This window comes from Alexandromys fortis, unplaced genomic scaffold (genome assembly GCF_014885135.2).
Source record: "Alexandromys fortis isolate MF-2015 unplaced genomic scaffold, M_Fortis_MF-2015_v1.1 scaffold_13, whole genome shotgun sequence".
Taxonomy (NCBI): domain Eukaryota; kingdom Metazoa; phylum Chordata; class Mammalia; order Rodentia; family Cricetidae; genus Alexandromys; species Alexandromys fortis.
In genome coordinates this window covers 6,818,705-6,839,895 of record NW_026067908.1, presented here as the reverse complement: position 1 = coordinate 6,839,895, position 21,191 = coordinate 6,818,705, and positions in this window count along the sequence as shown.

Sequence of the window (21,191 nt, the reverse complement as noted above, 5' to 3'; positions counted from 1 at the left end):
AAAAGAGCACGTGAAATGGGGAGAAAAAAGCAGAGGGGATGTAGGGAAAGAACTGGTCAGGGAAGAGAGAGTGGGATTTTATCAAAACATACTGTATGTGTATAGGAAGTTCTCAAATAATAAATCAAATGAGAAAAACGTCAATAAAAAGCTTAAAGCATCATACATGCTCAGCTAATTATATTTCCCGACTGCAATGATGTGGGTATCACTTTCATGAGTTTGTGAATGCATGTTTGTACCAGTTCTATCGGCATTTTATGCTTTCTTTTGAAATGCTTAATCACTTTAATCGCATAAGTGCTTTTTGTAAGGCCATTTTACATAACTCTCATGGGGAGAAGATTAGTGTGTCCATAAAGAACCGTAAGTGGCAAAAGACAACCATGAAATTACAATCCAAGACAGTAGCATCCCTAAGCCACAGCTGCCTACTGCTGTGTTGAGGATGCTGTGGATGCCTCTTTCCTAGGCTCACATAGGGGGTAGGGAGGCCACGGTGCAGCTTGGAGGGAAAGCGCTTGTCTGACTGATAGGGAAGACCTTCCGACAGGTGTTCCAGCCCACTACCGTACTGGCAGGTGAGTCAAGGTAATTATTCTTGGAATCATAAAGCAGTTCTCTCCCTCCATGACCCCATGTCGTTTACTGCTGTGAACCACCTCAAGCGGATTTGCAGTCTCCTGGCTTCAAATGCCCCTCTCTGGGAAGCCACGGAGCTATCCACATCATGGAGGTACAAACTGAGACACATCCCCCCGTGAAATTCCTCCAGATATTGATTTAGTAAGCATCTGCTCCTGAGATCATGGTTATCCAGAAAAATGTGTCCATTACAGATACATTCTTTGGCCATAACCAATAAAGATCCACTGGGGCTTTTCAGGCTTTCGGTGGACCAAGGCAGAAGAAGAAAGAATGAACCAGCCAAAGTCTCCATCCTTATAATATTTCATGAAATTTTAAGGGATTTTCCAAGATGATTTTTAAAAAGTTAAGCATTGTGACTTGAGAGGGCACCTCATGGACCTTAATTGGAATCATCAAAGGTCAGTCATCCCCAGAGAAGTGTCCTCAGTCTGCCAAGATGTGTTCAACAGGACAGGTCCAAGTGACAAGTGGAGGTGGCAGACAAAGGAGACTGAAGAAGGAAGAAGGGACCCTGCAGAATGCGACTTGCAGTGGAAGAGAAGGAACAAGCACCCCGAGGAAGGATCAATGGCAAGGACAATTAAGCAAAGTTGCAAAACATTGACACTGTCCCACAAAGCCCAGCAGAGCCCTGGTTTTCTCGGGCATGGGAGATCTAGATGGTAGAAAAACAGATGGAACTGGGGTCCTGAATGGTTCAGTGGGCACTGCAATGATTCAGATGACGAGCAAGGGGACTGACGAGTGTCCAAACCTACAAGGTCTTGCATTAACCCAGTCCGAATGATTTACTGTTACCATATTTGGGCTGACTTTGAGTGCAGGAGAGGAGGAAAAAATGAAGAAAAACAAGCTTACCCATAAAAAGGAATCGTAGAACTTCATGTCCCAGCAAGTGGGTAAAAATGTTAACATTGCTTTTTTACGACCTAATAAATGTCTTTCATAAAATATTGTTGAAAACACTCCCTAGATCTCTTTATTAGACAGAAAAACAGATCATTGATCAAATGGAGAACTGATCAGGAAAAAAAGTTAAAAGGATGCCAGGGGTTTGAAAAGTATTGACTGTCTTTTTAACTTCATGGCCCAGTAAAGTAAGTATTTTCATACATGCGATAGGAATGGGTCCAGAAAGATTAGGTTACTTATCTGAAACAAGGGACCCTGCAGAATGCGACTTGCAATGGAAGAGAAGCTGAAACTACAAAGCTAAAAGATGCAGAAATCCAGACTTAAAACCCACCCGATTGGAAAGCTTTTCCATCTGCCCCTGAAGCCTTCTCTGACGACCTACAGGTGACATCTGTCAGGACAATGGAAACGACCCAGGAATGACTAGCATCACACTTTTAGGAATTCACAGATCAACTGTGTAAACAACACATAATGATGGTCCAAGTCCCAGTTTTTAGAACATTGCAAAACTTTACGGGCTGCGACATGCTGGTCTGACCTCTTTTGCGGAGAGCCACGTAAAGCTCGGGTGGCAAGGTACATTATTCTAGATGACTCAGCTTGCCGGTGGTGGCCCTGGTCACCCCCTTCTCATTTCATATTAGGAAGTTCTGACAGGGTGTCTAAAGAGTGAAAATGAAGCCTTCTATTAAATGCCTTTTGTTAGGGTTCTTTTACAGTACTGGAATGATTAGTGTTTAAAAGTAAATTGCTCTGGGGAAATTGAACTTTCCAAAGTAAAATTTAGACTGATGTTGTTGCTATCATGATTTCAAGCCAATTTGTAGACAATCAAGGCATTTAGGTTAAATAATCCTTTCATTCAGTGGTCAAGAAGTAGGATGAATTCAGACAATATATTATTTTTGTGCCCACAGTGGTCACAGTGTCCAATGGCATGGGATATATCTCAGTGGGAATCCATGCATGAGGTGGATACTTCAGGGCAGTACAGCCAGCCAACAAACATCAAGCTAGAAGCAGCCGCCCTGTCTTTATCCTCTAAATCCCTACACCTCACAGACCAACAGGGACCGTAGAATTGAAACCCTCCAGATTTAATCATCTTTTCCACTTTTCATTGTTTACTTCTCTGGGTTTTGCCACAGCCTCCAACAGACCCCCAAACATACCTTGCTTTTATGTCTAGTGATGTTGGAGTTTTATTCATGAAAGACCAACCATGGCCCTACTCTCTATAAAAACACTTACATGCTCTCTCGTGATTTAAAGGATAAAGTCCCCGTTTCCCAAGATGCTTTTAACTTCTCATGATCAGATCCCATTTCTGATAGAAATCAGAACCCTTTTCCTTGATTTTTTCCACCAAGGCCTACACACTCCAGTCGACTGAATCACCCAGAGTTCCTGTAACAAGTCCTTCATGCTTCTTCGGATATATGTTTTTTGAGAATCTCACTTACTTGGGACTCACAGTCTCTATGAAACCATCTCCTATGATAGCCCCAGTCAAATTGCCATAGCGATGCACATGTCTGTTTCTATGTCTATCAGAGTTATGTTGTGATCCTAATACACACTGTGATAATCCAGTGCTTTAGGCGCCAACTTCTGTTGCAATATGAGCGGCGGGGCTGCGTCCCCAGCACCCCGACCGCCTGGCTAGATTATGCCCCGAAATAACAACACACAAACTATATTCATTTAAGCACTGCTTGGCCCATTATATCTCGCCTCTTCTCGGCTAACTCTCGCACTTGGACTAGCCAATTTCTAATAATATGTGTAAGCACCCCAAGGTGCGCTTACCCGGGAAGATTCTAGCCTACGTCCATCTTGGGTCGGAGCTTCAACGCGTGTGCCTCAGAGAGCAGAGCTATCATGTCTACCTGGGAGAGAGCTGCATGGCGTCTCTGAGCTCACTTCCTCTTCCTCCCAGCATTCTGTTCTGTTTACTCCTCCCACCTATGTTTTAACCTATCAGGGCCAAGCAGTTTCTTTATTGCTTAACCAATGAAATCAACAGATATATGACACTCCCACATCAAACTTCATTGTGCACAGTAGAGATCTCCTTATATAGGGGCTCCACATCTTAAATACCCATGTTTCCATTGGCTACTTCAGTGTATACTGCAGAGCCGATGCGATGCTTGTATTTATTTATGCAAATCAGCAGGCTGCAGCTACTTATGCTGAGTACTGAAAATATCGGTTTTTACTTACAAGCCACAGGTCTTTGGAAGCCCAAACCCCTTTCTCCTTTACCCCTAAGATGTGTCCCTCTTCACTTCTTTTCCCACACCAGCAAGTGACACAGGACTGAAGAAGCTGCTGGAAATGCCAAGCTCAGCTGCACCCACTGCTGATGCCACTGCCAGGCTCAGCCACACCCACTGCCAACCCCACTGCCAGATCCAGCTGCACCCACTGCCGATGCCGCTGCAGGCTCAGCCACACCCGCTGCCAGGCTCAGCCATACCCGCTGCCGACCCCACTCTTTCGTTCTCAAATCGCACACGTTCTGCATTCAGGATCCTGATCAGCTTTTCTCCATCTCCAGAGCCACTGAGCTTCAATCTTGCCTCATCCCCCCCCCCCCGAATTTCTGAACATTCACTGATACTGACTCCTTCGGGTCACTGTGCCCACTCGGCAGGACCAGCTAGTCTGCACACTGGAGCGAGACTGACTTTCGCAAAGTATAGGTCAGCGTATGCAACTCTTCTGCTTAAAACCCTGCCACTGCTTTCCAGCGGCACTAAAATGCACAATGTCTCTGCAGTGCCGTACAGCAGCAGCCTGCATGCCCTGCTTCAGTTTCTTCTTCCCAACCATTCCCTTCTTCATGGGGCTCTAGCTCCATCTGCCTTCTAACATCTTGGGTGTGTGTACCTGCTTGCTGGCCTGTGTCTCCAGATAAGCCTTGGATTCATTCTCCCCTTGCCTTCCAGGCTTCGTTTATATCAGATTTCAGATAGTCTATTAACAAACACTCGGTCTGAATCCACAGCCCCTGAGCCCAGGAACCCTGCTCTATCACTCTTGATTTATTAGTTTGTATCTACTCTTGTTGGTATGCATAAACAGTTTCTTTGCTTTCTTTTGAGATTGCAGGCTCCATGCAGGTCGGTGATCAATTTTGTCCTATTATACTGCCTCCCCCCACTCTCCATCACAGTAACTTAACAGTAGATACCAGTTACGGAATCAATAAGTTTACTTAAGTTTGTATGCTTGCCTGGCAGTGGGAACAATTATTTGTGTCTTGTAAGCCTCTGCCAATTAGATGAGTTAATATGCGTATGAATGCCCGGTAGCTTTAAGCAATCTAAGTTACTCTCATGGGCCAGTGATTCTTATGACGCAAATGAGGACTATGTGCCATACTTTTGGAAATACACTAGGGTTTGATTAAGTGCTCTCTATGACGGTCCTTCACGGTCAGAAATAGGACGAAGGGATGGAAGTTCTGGGAAAGCAGCCTTCTCAACCACTACAAACTAAGAGCTATTGGAGCATTAAGTGCACTCCGACAACAGACTGATGCCAAAGTCGCAAGTTTCCAAACTCCGGTGGCTGTTGCTTACATATTAAAGGAAGACTAGACTAAACAACATGCTCGCGCTTCTCGTGAACTCAGGGATTCTATAATTACAGAGCAGCAACACTGGCGGAAGAAACTGCAGATTTGCACATGCAACCCAGAAAGGAAAAGGTCCATTTACAGCTTCCCCTGGCTGCCACCCGGGACAGCGCCGAGGAAAATACTTCGCGGGGAAAATTTCCAAGGCAAAGCTCCCTGAGACAGCCTTATTAGTCAGTAACATGGCGAAAAGGTCTCTACTTCTTAGATTAGGGAGCCAATGATCAAACACACTTGCTCAGGTAAGATTCCATGCTGTTCTTAGAACTGGTCCTGCAGAATGCAAGTAGAAAAGGGAGTTGTCAAAAATGCTTTAGGGCTAGATGTTGGTGGTGCACGCCTTTCCTCTGATCCCAGCACTAGGTAGGCAGGCGGATCTCTGGGAGTTCAAGGCCAGCCTGGTCTATAGGGCTAATTCTAGGACAACCAAGGATGCACACAGAAGCCCTGTCTAAAACAGAAAACAAACAATAACAAAAACAGACATTAGTGGTGAGAAAAGCTGGGAAACATGTTCAGCCTTCTGGAAGGCCGTGCAGTAGAAAAGTCAACATCAATCGAATGTGGATGCCTGCGCCATTTCTGGGAAACTGGCCCCCCGGCATAATTTGGTGGATGCAGAACTACCTGGGAGGGATTGGTTCCCCATGCTTAAATACAAAGGAGTATAAGATAATGTCATCAGAGGAGCTAATCCTCTGCCCTGGGATGTTGATCTTTAGTTGGATTTTAGTTCCTCCCTTAACCTGCCCAGACAGTACCTTTGACACTTAGTCCCAAAGTACAGGAAACTTTCTGCTAGGTGTTCGTGAGAGCAGCCAGGAGTCACCAGGGGAGAGAGAGCAGTACCTTTGTTTCATTTCTTGGGGACTTTTCAAGTGGCTTCTAGAGCTGTGTTGGGGACATTGGCTTACTTGTCCTTGTTGTTGTCACCCAGGGTCCATTCTTTGGGGCTTCTTGACACCAACCTTCTGAATGTCCTTCAGAGAGCCATCCTACCCAGGGACATTGAGCTCACATTTCATTTCAGCTTGTGCTCCCGACGTCCACCTGTGAAGATATTCCTACTGGTACAGGAAAGAGCCAGAGACTAGACTCAGGGTGGGGCGTGTGGGAGAAGTGTTTCCTGGAGGCTCCTTGGGCAAGGACCATACTTCACATCCTAAAGACCCTGGGAGTCTCTTTTCTTCCTGATGAAGAGACTGAGAAGCAAGTGGCCCTAGAGCTGTGGACAGTCCTCTTGTCAACACAGAAATGCTTCATTCTGGCAGCACAGACACTGTGGGAAACAGATGGTATAGGCAGAATAATGTCTTCTTCTACCACGTATACAAAGAGATGTCTACCTCAAAAGCCTTAGAATGTCCCCTGACACAGTAACAGATTTTACAGGTGGGCTTAAACTTTGGACTTGGAGAAATTATCTTGAGTCATTGGCATAAACTAATGTAATCTCAAGGGTCCTTTAACCAAGGGAAGAAGGGGTATTCCCATCAGGAAGGGTGAATTAGCAGTGGCAGAGGAAGGGCAGACACCAGAAGAAGCTACTCTGTTTTCCAGGAAGAAGGCAGACTCTGGAAGCTACAACATGGGAACAGATTCTCCAAGAGGCTCCCAGGGAAGCATAACCTTATTCACATCCTGATATCCAGAATTATAACTTTTCTGTTTCTGATGTGCGTGGGTGTAGGTGTTTGTGTGTATGTCTGTGTGTATGCACACATGTGCACACACGCAGAGGCTACAAGTTAACATTAAGTATTTTATTCAATTGCTCGCACCTTCGTTTTTGGGCTAGGATCTCTCCCGGAAAGGGCAGCTTACTGATCCATAAGAGCTGCTGATTAAAACGCCTCATGGATCTTCCTGTCTCTGTTTACTCAGTGCTAGGAATACTGGTGTACCCTGCTGTAGGTTCTTGCCATCCCAACTGGGGTCCTCGTGCTTCTGTTGTGAGCATTGTTCTCAGGAAGCCAATGTTCTAGCTGCATTGTTCCTGTTGTTTAAAGCCACTGCACTTAGTTAGGTCATTACAGCAGGTATAGGAAACTAATGGAAATGTGGACAAATACAAGTTGACCTCAGAAAACTGCGCCTCCTGCATTCCTGACCATAGAAGTTGAGCCTGTCCTTGACTTTGGCTTCTCTTTATAAAGTCTGACTACGAGGACACTCTCCTTGGTTCAGAGAGAGAGGCCTGAGGTCAAACTCTTGCCAAGAAAATGAGAGAAGAGATTTCTTGATGGCTCCTGGGCAAGAGGCATCCATGGTGTCTGTGGCTGGTATTACTGACACACTGTTTTGAGTTCCAGTGACATCCTCTATGCCTTTAGATTTCTGGTCATAGAACTTCCCTTTTTTTATGATTATTGGATATGAGTCTTCTCTTATCTGAACCAAGTTATCTAAGTTGATAGCAGCAACATATGAATATAAAATGAAGACACTGTTCTGCTTAGCAAGGCCAAGTGCTGCCTCCTGTTATGAAGAAGAAAACACAGATTTTGTTGCCATTAGGAAATTGTTTTAGTCTAATAGGTTTGTTAGCTATTGTATATATATAAATGAACCTGTCTATTGGAGGTGTGTGTGTGTGTGTGTGTGTGTGTGTGTTCTTATCCCTAGGAACCTTTGTCCTCATTGGGGGAAAGTTAGTGAGGTCTCTGTGGACGCTGGGCTCAGAGAGTCATTACTGACCCTGCGTATGGCGAGCCCAATCTCCTCTCATTACGTGGTGTTTTAGTGAGACTTCCTTACCGCATAGCGGTAATTCCATTGCTAAGGGATTACTGTGGTCAGAGATAGCCTATGGAAATGAATGGAAATGTATCCTAAACTACAGATTAGGGTCATGATGTTTCTATGAGCTGTGTTACCACAGACAGGAGCAGAGGCTTTCCAGTGGAATTAAAGGTGTCTCTTTAATTAGAGAGACTCTTCTATGAAGGGTTACCTGTTTTCTCACTTTGTCTTGGATTATGACTACAGAGTGACATTGGCCTTCTTGAATTTAGGATCCATTTGGGGTTGGTCTGGTGGGCAGTGGAGGTAAGGCACTTGCCACTTTCCCACTGCCGCTCAGAAGGAGGTCAGCAACCTTCCAGCACAGTTTGGCCAAGGAGGTCAGGCGCCCGATTCAGCAGCGGCAGGAATGGGGTGGCGAGAGAAGCAAGTGATACCTTGGGTGGCCCTCTTATGAGGGCATGCGAGGCATCTGTCCCAAGTCATTCTGAAAAGATGGTCCATGCGCACAAGGAGGACGGAAGACTGTCGTTGTTTTACAGTGCAACAAAGCTGACTTTAGGTTCTCCCTACAAATGTATCACTCATGCGCCTTACAGAATATCTCCTTAAGCAGGAGAAAGGAGGCTTCATGGGTACATGGTGGGGGAGAGGTAACCAGTTGTCCTCTCAAGTTGCCAGGCTTCCGTGACTTCTAGAGAAGTGTACAAAGGAGCAGAAAGTGGCCTGACTACTTCACTGCCTGAGGGCGTATCTCAGTTTCCCAGGGACTGAAAGGCACAAGGTGCCCCAGGAGCCGTGGACTCTAACCTGAGAAATGGCACATGCCTCTCAGGAAAGCTAGGTCAGGCCAACTCCATGGTTCTCTGCGGCAGAACACAAACAATGTGAGCCCTGCATGTCAGGTGACCAGGGTCCTAGGCATGGCTTCAGAAAGGAATAATTCTAGAGCTCAGCCATTAAAGGAATAATTCTCATATTTGAATTAGGAATTACTGTCAACCTCAGTATCATCTATCCAAAGACACATTGTTGTTGTCAGAAATTGAAACTATAGCATAAAGCTTGAAAGCAACTAGGCAGTGCTCAATAATTATTCATTTTATCATCACCAGATAGTTATAACAGAATTCTTAGCTTGGCAGGATGAATTCTGCATATTAAAATATTACTTAATAATTACTAAATAAGTAATATGTACTACGTGCAAAGAACACAACTGTGTTCTGGGCATATTTTAAGCACCCGTGTTAAGTAATGTAAATCTTTACAGTAACCTATTCAGTAGCTAACAGTTCAGATAATGACAATAAAACCAAAGAAATGTAAATAATTTGCCCAGAATCACTGGCTGGGAGACAGTAGGGCCAGGGTTAGCCCCAAATCTAAGCTACAGGGAGGTGAGTTCATTCTGTGAGCCATGAGGTCCTGAACGTATGTCTTGCTGTGTTTCCTCCCCAGCTCCAAGACAGATGCTGAATGGAGACTCAAGCCACAGAAGCCATGTCATTGACTTTAAAACCCGAAGAGAAGGTGCACCACAGCTGTATATGGCTACTGGAACAAGTATAAAACCATATGGACCCCAGAGTACATCACACCTTTTAAATGAAAATACAGCCAGAGTCAGGGACTTCAGAGGGACCAGTAGGTACCTGCAAAGTCTTGGGAAAGGAAATGAGGGAAGAGCTGGCTCCAGTAGCAAACAGGGGTAATGTCTGACTCAGTCTCACCTCTCCTGTCAGGAGCAGAAAAATCCTGAAAACAAAGAGGAAGACTTCCCTCCCCCTGCCCCGCCACTGCTGGTAACTTTTGAGCCGCTGGACTTAATATGCAATAGACATTGGACCTCTTCATTTCGCAACTGAGGATCCCAAGTCTCAGTCGGGTACAGTGACAGACTGGTGCTCACTGGGTAGAACATGTAAGATGCTCAGAGGGAGGAGATGCAGTTCTTGGCATGTCTTACGGAGGTGGGGACAGACAGACCAGGGAAGAACGTGCGAAATGACAGCAGACTCTCAAACCATCAGTGCTCTCTGCAACTAGTTGCTCATTGCATGATAATTAGAATGCAACAGAGGGGATCTCCACTGAGGCCGGGACAGCAGTAAGAGGATTGGTTAAGAATCTAGACAGTAATGACAAGCGCTTGCATGATGCTGAGGCCGTGGTGGCATTTTATCAGAGGCAGAAATAGAGGGGTCTTGTGAGGTTCTGATACCTGGAGATCTGATAAAATGCCATCCACCCTCTAGGTGGGAGGCTGTGGTCAGGAACAGAGTAAGGAGGTAGCTTAGAACAGTTCCAGGGTTAGCTTTGGATACGGCTTCCCACCACTCACAGAGCCCCTCTCTCCAGCTGAGCACATCTGGACCTGGGGGAAAGGATCTGTAGTGTCAGGTTTAAATGCCTTGGCTAGCCGGCTAAAGAGGCGAAAGGATGGTAAGTGTGCAGGGTCAACACTGTGACCTCCCCAGGGGCTGAATGTGATCTGCCCAATAATAAACATGGAGTCGAGGCCAGCAGAGGCCGTGGCTGTCTCTGTTCCTCCTGCTTGAATCTGGATGCACACAAGCTGGAGAAGTTGGCGGGGAGTTTTAACCATGTGTTTTTACAAGGTCCTACTGCCCTTTAGACTCTTTCCTGATGTTCAGCTAGAAAGCATGTCAGAGGTTGGATGAGAAGGACCACAGTTGGGAGCTTTCCAAGCACTGCTGGTATTTGAGCACCTGCAGCAAAAAGCCTTGAAAAACACCGCTCAGAAAGAGAGTCAGCAGCTCAGAGATGGGGGCAGCATGAAGCGAGTGGGTGTCAGGGCTGCCACACTGTCTAATTAGGTGACACTTCTGCCGTGATGTGGAAAGGTTCCTGAAGAGTTCCCAGGCTGCTGGTCCAGAGCTAGCTTCAGATACTGCATTTGAAGGCACCCCATCCTTTTAGTTTGATTTTAGGAAAAGACGAGAAGTTGATTAGTGAGGTTTGAAATGTCCAGAAGTTCTGTGCCGCTCCTTTTACCCGCTGGGGAGAAAAGAAGAGGAAGAGAGGATGCAGTGTGCAGTAGAGCTGGGTGCGCTGGCTTCAGACACTGGCCTCACTGGTGTGGACATCACCCAATGTCCCAAATGAAGTACACTGGAACTCCCTTCCGAGATCTAGCCTGGTCTTCCAAGCTCTGATCAGATGCGCATGCTCGGTAAACTATCATTGTCAATCCAAGCCTGGAACGAGTGCCAGATACCGAATTTCTTTTGGGCTTACTGGATGTGTGTGGCTGAACACCAGCATAGCACTGCAACATCGAACCAATTTGCTATTTCCCTGTAGATGCTGTGGTCCAAAGCATTGTCTTTGGAAACACAGGGCCTCTGGTTTAATTACCAACTCCACTGTTTGCTAACACGTTGACCTTAGGCTACACCATCATGGGTACTTGTGAGTTTGTCAGCTGGGTGCATTCATTGCCCCAGAACAACCAGGAGAACTATGTGGAAATCTACAAAAACCTACCAAGACCCAAGCCGGCTTTCACAAGGTTACTGCATCCTTTCCTGCGTGCTTTCAGACACCTAAAGCAGTGGGGAGAGTTGGGATGTTTTATTTCAGTTATTTTCCAATCTCTATACATGTGCGTTCAGTTGGTACTTCTTCTTTGTAATACTGATGCACTACTTGTACTATTAGTGATTGAATACTGTCTTTAAACATATTTCAGAGACATTTAAAGGTATTTCATAACAAAATTGGTGTTGTAACTGTGAATAGAGACATCATCATTTGCTGTTTAAGTGAAATGGAAAGCTAGACGCGGTACGAAAAAGCAGGACGGCCCATCTGAAGTGGTTGCTAAGCACTGCATTGCCTGCCTTAGTAGAGAACGGGGACAGGGTAGGGTGGTGAGTGGTGGAGAGGGGTGGAGGGGTGGGAGAGTGAGCAGTCTTCACAGACAGGCTGTCATCAAACTGAGAATACAAAATCCTGTTTCCTAATCAGACTTTTCACCATTTAATTGGCGTGCCTCGACCACTGACATCATCTTGCTGCCAACTCGTACTCTAGAAGGAAAATTACCATGGAAAGAGAGAAAAATCTGGGAGCTAGAGAAACCACGCTGTAAAATCCAGTCCCAGCTGTGACTTGCCAATTGCACTAGACCCATGACTCGAAGTCTGTGTGCCTCAGTTTCCTCATGTGTAAAGTGGAATGGTCATCCTCCCTCAAGTCGAAGGGTATTCCCATGAATGAAATGAAGTTAGAAACTGAAAAAGAAAAAAAAAGTGCCTTGAATTCCAAGCAGTAATGGGAATTGACGATGAGAGGGAAGTTGCCTTGTCAGAGGGCAGATGAATAGAATAAAGGGCAGGTTGTTTGTGTACCCAGCCACCCAATCTGCCAGGACAAAGATATTTGGTGGTTCCCATCCCAACATCTGGACAACCTGTCAGCACATAACTGGGTGGCTTTGAGACACTCCAGAATTATATAAGGCTGGATGGCAACCAGGGCTGCTGGGCCCTCTTCTTTTCTTCCCCGGTATATTGATTTCACTTTTCAATCATTCAAAGTATAAAAAACAGTCTTTGGAAAAGATTGAGAAAATACAGTTAAGCGAAAAGGATGAGACAAAAATTTTCCACCCTACTCTCCAGATACAGCAATTGTAGTATTTTCAAATGTTTTCTTTCAGGCTTTTTGTGAAAATTGTACATATTTTAAGGTTTTTCTCAACAGAAAGCTATTTCAGTTTTTATTTTGTTATTAAGTTTGTTAATTCCACAAATAAGCATACATTTATACACATTTTTACATTAAATTTATTGACTTTTTGCTTTGGTTCAACACAAAGATACAACACTAAAACTTGAGGGGATTAGTATTGAATATGAATACACTGTATTTGCAACACTTCCAACTCCCCTCTACCCTCTAACTTAGCCCATGTCCCCCAACTACCACCTCTTAAATTCATGACCTGTTTTATATTATTTTTGTTATACATAACAGCACATAAGTGTATGTTTTTATACACTCATGTATATGCATACATATACAACGTGCTAAGTACACTGAGAAGGTTTTATTTTTAAATTTTCATACATGAGTTCTGCCCCCATATAACACCAACCCCCACCTCCTTCTCCATGCCCAGGACAGAACATCTTATGGATGACAAATTTATTTGGGATAGTCTCTAATATCATTTAAGTTCCTCACCTTTAATTAATATATGCTCTATTAAAATGTTATAATTACATTTCCTTTTGAATAAATAATTACCTATAAGCCAGTGTTTATTGAGATAAATGAAAACTTCTGGTCAAAGTCTATGGCAGTATAAAGTAGTTAGGGGGTGTATATATATACCTCAGAGCATCTATCTCTGCCAGAAGACCTGGTTCAATGCCCAAGACCCACTTGGCAGCTCACAACCATCTGTAATACCTAAGGCACCAGACAAACGCATAGTGCATACTTATATACACCGGCAAAAGACTCAAACACGTAGCTCTAAGCTACTGAAGTCTTGAGAAACTTGTTTATTTCTACTTTTTATGTTTTGAGTATGTTTTGTCTTCCTTTGTTTTGGGGCAGCATCATCTTGTATAGCCCAACCGGTGAACCATATGACACACCGCAACCTCTGATGTCACCAGGATAGATGAAGAAGTGATGGAGAGGCAGGAGAGGAGAAACAGAGATTTTTTTCTGTTTCTGATGTGTTTTCGTTCTGATTTGGTTTACTGTTTTTTTTCTTGCTTTTGTTTGCTTGTTTATCTTGTTTTGTTTTCTTTTGAGGTGATGGAGGAAGGTCATTGGCTAATAAAGAAACTGCCTTGGCCCATTTTATTGGTTAGAACATAAGTAGGCAGAGTAAAAAGAACAGGATGTTGGGAGAAAGAAGCTGAATCAGAGGGTCGCCATGATTCTCCCACTCCGGACAGACACAGGTTAAGATCTTCTCTGGTAAGCCACCTCGTGGGCTACACAGATTATTAGAAATGGATTAGATCGATATGTAAGAGCTAGCCAATAAGAGGCTACAGATAAGAGGCCAGGCAGTGTTTAAAAGAATACAGTTTCCGTGTAATTATTTCGGGCATAAGCTAGCCATGCGGGCAGCCGGGTGCTGGGGATGCAGCCTCGCTGCTCCTATCCCATCCTCGCCGCCTGTCACTACAGAGTGGCACCCGATGTGATGGGCTAAATCCACTTAAAAACCTGGGAGAGCTTAATTTAAAACAGAGGAAACACAGAGTTTAACGCAGATTTTTCCTCTTTGTTGGTGGCGTGCTATAAAGAGGTTTCCTGATTCAGCAACAGCAGCAGAAAAAAAGCTGCATCATTTTAAAGTGCAGCTTTCTGGGGCTGTGCTACCAATGTGAACTCTGGCTTTAAAGCATTTCAAGGCTTTTATGGGACTGGATGTTTGTGTTCCCGCTTGGGATCCGAAGGAGAGTGCTCTGACACCTTACAGAAGGCTCAGCGCTCCCAGCCTGCACCTGGGCAGATGGCAGAATCAGGCTTAGGCAGGCTGGAGAGCATGGGGGATTCCTGCCACCATACAGAGACTGCATAGTGCTCTGTGTGTCAGATTTTGCTGTAACTTGGATGAAAAGAGTTTCTGTGCTGCACACAGTCTCAGAGTTAAACTGCTGACTGAGGCGCCAATGTGGACTTGCTGTGTGCCTGGAACTGTGAATGGTTCAGGGGCACCAAATGGATCTGAGGCAGGAGTGGCTGCTCCATGCTGTACTGTGCTGACCTCAGGCAGGAACTACCGTAATTACTGTAATAATAGCGTAGTTAAGGTTTCGACTGGGCAGGACACAGACGGTACCGTATTACCTGTACATGGTGCAACTTAAGTTTTTAAGAACTGCTTAACATTTTAAGAAATGCTCCTGGATAGTAAAAAAATGTTACAGATTCACAATAAAACAGATTCAGACATAAAAGACCACAGTGTTGGATGAGTGTACGTAGGTTTGAGAGAGAGAAGAAAAAGAATATAAAGAATAAAGTTAATGTCTTAAAAAGAAAAAGGGTAAAGTCTTTAAAGAGACAGAGTACAGATAGTTATTGATTAAGAGAAATAAAGAAAAAATAAGCTACATAAAAATGGAAAATTCACAGAGAGTCTGGATTCTTTGTATTATTGTGTTTTCTTTAAATTTTTTGACTAGGGAGAGGGCTCAAAGGGTCGTCACTGCTTTATTCCTTTCACAAGGACTGACGAGCTTCCCAGAGAGCGACCAAAATTCTCCTCTAGTTTCTGTCTTATGAAGACTCCAATCCAAGAGACATTTGTTCCCGGCAAACAAAGCACCTACCTGCTGGCTCCGATGCCTTCTTTGTGAAGCCTGCCCTTCTTGCCCATCTCCTGCATCAGATCCCTCTGGAAAATGCCACCACTGAACACGTGACATGTTTTCCTGTCTAACGCTGCTCATGGTCTCTCTCTTACCCACTATTATATTTGCTCCAAGAAGAGCATTGTGGTTATTGTTGATCACAGCTGAATCCTAAATACTATAAACAGCATCTGGTGCAGGACAGAGACTCAATCCTGTTTACTAAGTAAACTAAGGAATTAGGATAAGTCCCGCCTCCCTTGGCAGTGCTAGGGATTAAATCCCACCCATGATGGGGCTCCTGCTCCATCTGGATTCACCTCTTTTATCGTCCTTCTCAAACGCAATCTATTCCTCATTCCCCAGGGAAAACTAACAGTAAATTAAGTAAGATGAAGAACAGTATATCCACGAAAACACCCTCACCCCAGACACCGGTAGTCACCTGGAATTTATTAGCCTGTGGAGTGTGAAGGAAGAGCCTATTTGTCCCCAAGTGGCTAGGCAGCTGGGCGGCTATTGTAAAAACTATCGACTAATTCCCCATGGATGGGCTATGCCGCTCAACACACACTACATCTGCCTTTACTTAGGCCCGGTTCTTGGGTTGTCTACCTCTGCAACTGGCTATTTTAAACGGATAACTTTGTAACCAATTTACCTGTCTCTTATGGTTACTTGGTCTTTATTACACTTTCTCTACGCATCTCTGGCTATGTCCATGAGTTAACTGGCTCAGAGTTTAGAAGTAAGCCATTGGGTTTTAAAGTTAGGCTTGGGGCGGGAGAGACCGCTCAGTAGCTGTGGTTGAGAGCATGGGCGGCTCTTGCAGAAGGACCCAGGTTTGCTTCTGGGGTTCTGATGCCCTCTTCTGGCCTTCCATAGGGTCCAGGCAAGTACATAGTGCACATACATACATGTATGTGCGAAACCCTCATTCACATAAAATAAGAAATAAACTGAATCTTTAAAGTTAGACATTTAATTGTGATTTTATTAAATTTACAAATTTCTGTAAAACTATGTCTATATAATATTTAGTTTTTCTTCCAAAATTCATATTTCCTATGATCTAATGTCCCTAGATTGAGCACTTTTCCTATTAACATTATTTTAATGAAATTATTGCTGGCACACAAAGAAACTATCTCTTTCCATGTATTTTTCAAAGAACTTGGTCCTATTAGAGTGAGCTGTTCCTGTTATCAACATTGTTGGCAATTCCTGTTATTATGGGGTCCCTGTGGCTTACAAGAAAGATTATCATCATCTCAAAATAATGATAATTTTAATCACCCCATTGTTGAGTCTGGATGCCACAAGAACTCAGAAATTGAAATTGTGGAGGAACTTGGCAGGAGTCAATGCAATATCGTGTACTTGCTCTTGGGCACACTGGGGAGAAAGACAATCAGGAGAGGTGCTATTAAGTTGATCATAGCTAGCAGTGTCCAGATCTCTGATCCTGCAGGGCTGCCTGAAAATCATCCATTATGGGTCATCTGCACTGGAGAAGAGGGAAAGAATGAGTTCACTTCCTTTCATCTGCCTGTTTTCTAAGCCTCAGGACAAGACGGGCTAATTGTGCCTCATGTCAGCATTTTGTTTGTGAGGAAGCTGAGTGTTTTCCTGGCACTCTCTGTACCTCGGGGCTTTAGGAGAAGCTCTAAGGAAGGGCAGACACATAGTGTGGCCTCTGTCTTCAGTGAGGCTATCAGCGTGAAATTGTGTTTGCTGGACTAAGAGAGTAATGAAAGGCCCGAAAATCCGGAACTGACACTGTCCTCCTCTTGTACCAAAGATCCTCTGGTGTTTTTGCCTCATCACAGGGGAAACACCTGTCAATCTTCCAGACTTACATTAAAAAGCTAATAGGTTAATAAGTGTGACCTCCAAGTTTCAATATAAGGGCTGCCGAAACATGCTACAATGTCACTGAGTATCTTCCTTTATTCCCAGGAGTTTTTCTGACTTTTCCTTTGAGATGTTTGTAATTTTATCTGTGATCTGTGTGTACATGGATTTATATTAAGAGATTTGTTACATAAAGTAAGTTTTGCTTTTAAAATACATTTTGAAAATCATATCCTCTAAATCTAATGTAATTGTCAATAATGTTATCATCTTGGTATGTTCTATGATTCATCCTTTGACTCGTTGCTCTCAATTCACTTTTCTGTCCACTTTTTTTTAACATTTTATATTATTGTTGCTTATGTATTGCATACAGTGATAGATTTCAATATAACTTTCTCTTTTTTATTTAAATAATACTTTTCTTTCATTTACTCTACACACTAACCAGTTTCTCTCCCTCTTCTCCTCTCACTCACCCTCCCATCCTCATCCACTCCTGCTTCATCTTCACTCAGAAAGAGACGTACATGTATATCAGGTACCTGGCTCATATTTATCTCCCATGACTCCTTTGGTTTTTCCCCTCTTCCTCCCATTGTTCCTTCTTCTTCCGAAATATCCTCATTCTACTTTCAAGTCTCTCTCTCTCTCTCTCTCTCTCTCTCTCTCTCTCTCTCTCTCTCTTGCAGTATAGTTTTGATTTGTATATATGTCATGACATCAAGATTCCCTGTATAAAAGAAAGTATGGTATTTGTCTTTCTGGATCTCGTTTATTTACCTTAGCACAAAGGTCTTCAGTTTTGTCCTCCTTTATGGTAAACTAAAACTCTCTTTAATATATAACACATTTTCTTCATCACTTACACATTTTCTTCATCACTTGAATACAAGTGATGATTGGCATCTAGGATTATTCAAAACCTCGGTTGCTGTGAACCTCATTACAGGCACACACATGTGTAGGCACCTCAGTGGTGTGCTAAGATTCCACTAAAAGTGTTACAGCTGGATCACCTGACAGGCTAGTCTTAGCCTTTAAAGGAGCATTTGTACCGACTTCAGAATGGCTACACTAATGTACACCCTCAGCAGCTGTACCTAAGCCTCCGCAGTCACCACCAATGGTGTATGTTTGTTTCCTTAGCCATTTGACAGGGGTGAAATAGAATCTCCATACAGCTTCGCCTTGCACTTCTCTGGTGACTAAGGATGAATTTTTACATCTATTTATTTGCTCTTTGTACTTCTTGTCTTGGGAATTGTGAATTCCATTTATTTGCTCATTTGATAATTAGGTTTTGGGAGGGAAGAGTTCCTTTATATATTCTAGATTTTATGGATTTGTAATTTTTGTGTCTTTTTCACAGTTGGCTCATAAATTATATCTCTTTGGCTTACAACTTTGTGGCTTATTTGGAATTTACGATTTAACTTTTAAATGCACTACAGCAATCTTCAAATTGTATTGTACATTTGTGTGCTACATGACGACCTCACAGCAGCACACCTCACTCCTCCTTGTTAGTGTGTGCTAGCATCGCCCTACATTTCAGCTCTATAAAGGTTCTAAATACCACAACTTAGTGCTGGTTTGTTTTTTAAAGTGGTTTTTAAAGAGAGTAACAGTGAGAAAGATTTCCCATTTTCCCATTTCTCGGGGCCAGACCTTTGCATGAAAATAAACATCTCAACTTTTATATGTAAGTAATTTTTTTCTTTAAAATAACAGAAATGATAGAAATAAATTTTATACTGATTTTATGGGAATTTTTTTAGACAGTGTCCTAGGTTTTTATTTTTGTTTTATCGCTTGCTTCCCTTTGAAGGGGGACATGTTTTATTTTATCTTTTGTTTTGTTTTGGTTTTGGTTTTGGTATCCTTAAGACAGTATCTCATTATGAAGCCCTGGCTATACTGGAACTCACTATGTAGACCAGGCTGGTTTTAAACCAACAGAAATCCACCTGCCTCTGTTTCCCAAGTGCTGGGATTAGAGGTGGGTGCCATCATGCCTACCTTCTTTGTTTTTGAGCCAAGATTTTGCTGGGTACCCAGACTCTCCTGGAACCTAGCATCTTCCTATACTACTTCTTATGCCAAAGTCGCAGGCCTGTCACTGAGCACAGCACCATCTCGACTTCCTTTATTATCTTCCTCCATCTTTCACTTGGGGGAAATTTCAAATATTTGACCTTCAACACTTTTTCTTAGTCAGGATTTGTAAATGGAAACTGTGTGCTCATTTTCTGGTCACCCAGACCCAAATAATCACACAGAAACTTTATTAATTACAACACTGCTTGGCCAATAGCTTAGGCATATTCCTAAGTAGCTCTTACATCTTAAATTAACCCATTTCTATTAATCTGTGTATCGCCATGAAGCTGTGGCTTACCCAAGGTTCTGGCATCTTTCTCCTTTGGCTCCGCCAACTCTCTCTATATATCTCTGTTTGGATTTTCTGCCTGGCTTTATTCTGCCCTGCTATAGGCCAAAGCAGCTTCTTTATTAACAAAAGATAATAAAACATGTTCACAGCATACAGAAGGGAATCCCCCACCAAGGACCAAATCCATTTCATTTCTCTTTCAGACCTTGACGTTTTATTTCTAGAAATTCCATTTGAATCTGAATTTTATATTATGCCTTTTCCCCCTTATTCTGGTTCTGCTCTCATCACCTTGAATCTATGAACTATTCATACTGACACTTGTCAGCTAGACTCATCACCCCTGTCATTTCAGGGTCTATTTCTATCTGTGACACTTCCTCTATGATTTGAATTATTCTCACCCTCAGAATACTTGATAATTTCACATTGGTGGCTGGAAATTGTGACTTCACATTATTAGGTGCTGGATTTTGTTTTGTTTTCTCACTAGCGTGAGACCTAGGGGGCTGTTTTTTGACATCAGTGCAATCTTTGGGTGTTTACTTCCACACTGTGCACAGGCATGACCAGAGCTAGTTGTCCCACGATTGAGGGGGTGCTCCTTCGAGGACCTGACTGGAGACCCCATCCATACATTATCTTTTCATTTCAGGTGACTGTCACACAAGCCATCTCAGCATTCCATAACGTATGGAAATCTTTTGGTTTGTTGATTTCCAATAATTATTCTCCCACCTCTATGTTTAGATCATTCCTTTTCATGTACACGTAGCTGGGTGCTCATTCACACTCCAGAAGAAAGTCCTGTGGTCTTGCTCTCTCTCCCAGTGTCTCTCCTTCCTCCACAGTAATACAATGCTCCATACAATCTAGCCACCTTCATGTCCCCAGAACTAATCTGTGTGAGTTTTTTCACCTTCTGGACATTCTGGAGAAGAGACCTGATTATCCCAGGTAGAATCCACCTTGTCCAATTACCTCCTTACCCTTATGTTTCCTGCTGTTTTGATGTCTAACCACCATTTTTCACACTTTTTCTAGATTTTTATATTATTTAGTATACATAAGTGACCTCAAAAATTCTACCAGGGAACTGCTACAGCGGATAAACACCTTCAGCAATATGACTGGATACAGGATTAATTAAAAAACAACCACAAAAAAGCAAAGCAAAACAAAAACAAAACACAGTAACTCTTCTAAATACAAATGGTAAATAGACTGAGAAAGAAATCAGGGAAAACAACACCCTTTACAACAACCACAAATAATATAAAATATCCCAGGATATCACAAACCAAACAAGTGTAAGACCTATGTAACCAGAACTTTAAGTCTTTGAAGAAAGAAATTGGAAAAGAGATCAGAAGATGAAAAGATCTCACATGTTCATGGATTGGTAGAATTAGCATAGTAAAAATGGAGTCTTACCAAAAAGCAATATATGGATTCAACACAATCCCCATCAAAATTCCAACACGATTAACAGACCTTCAAAGACCAATACTCAACTTCATATAGAAAAACAAAACAAAACAACCCAGGATAGCTAAAAACAATCTTGTACAATAAAAGAACAGAAGTATCACTATCCCTGATTTCAAGTGCTACTAGACATCTACAGTAATAA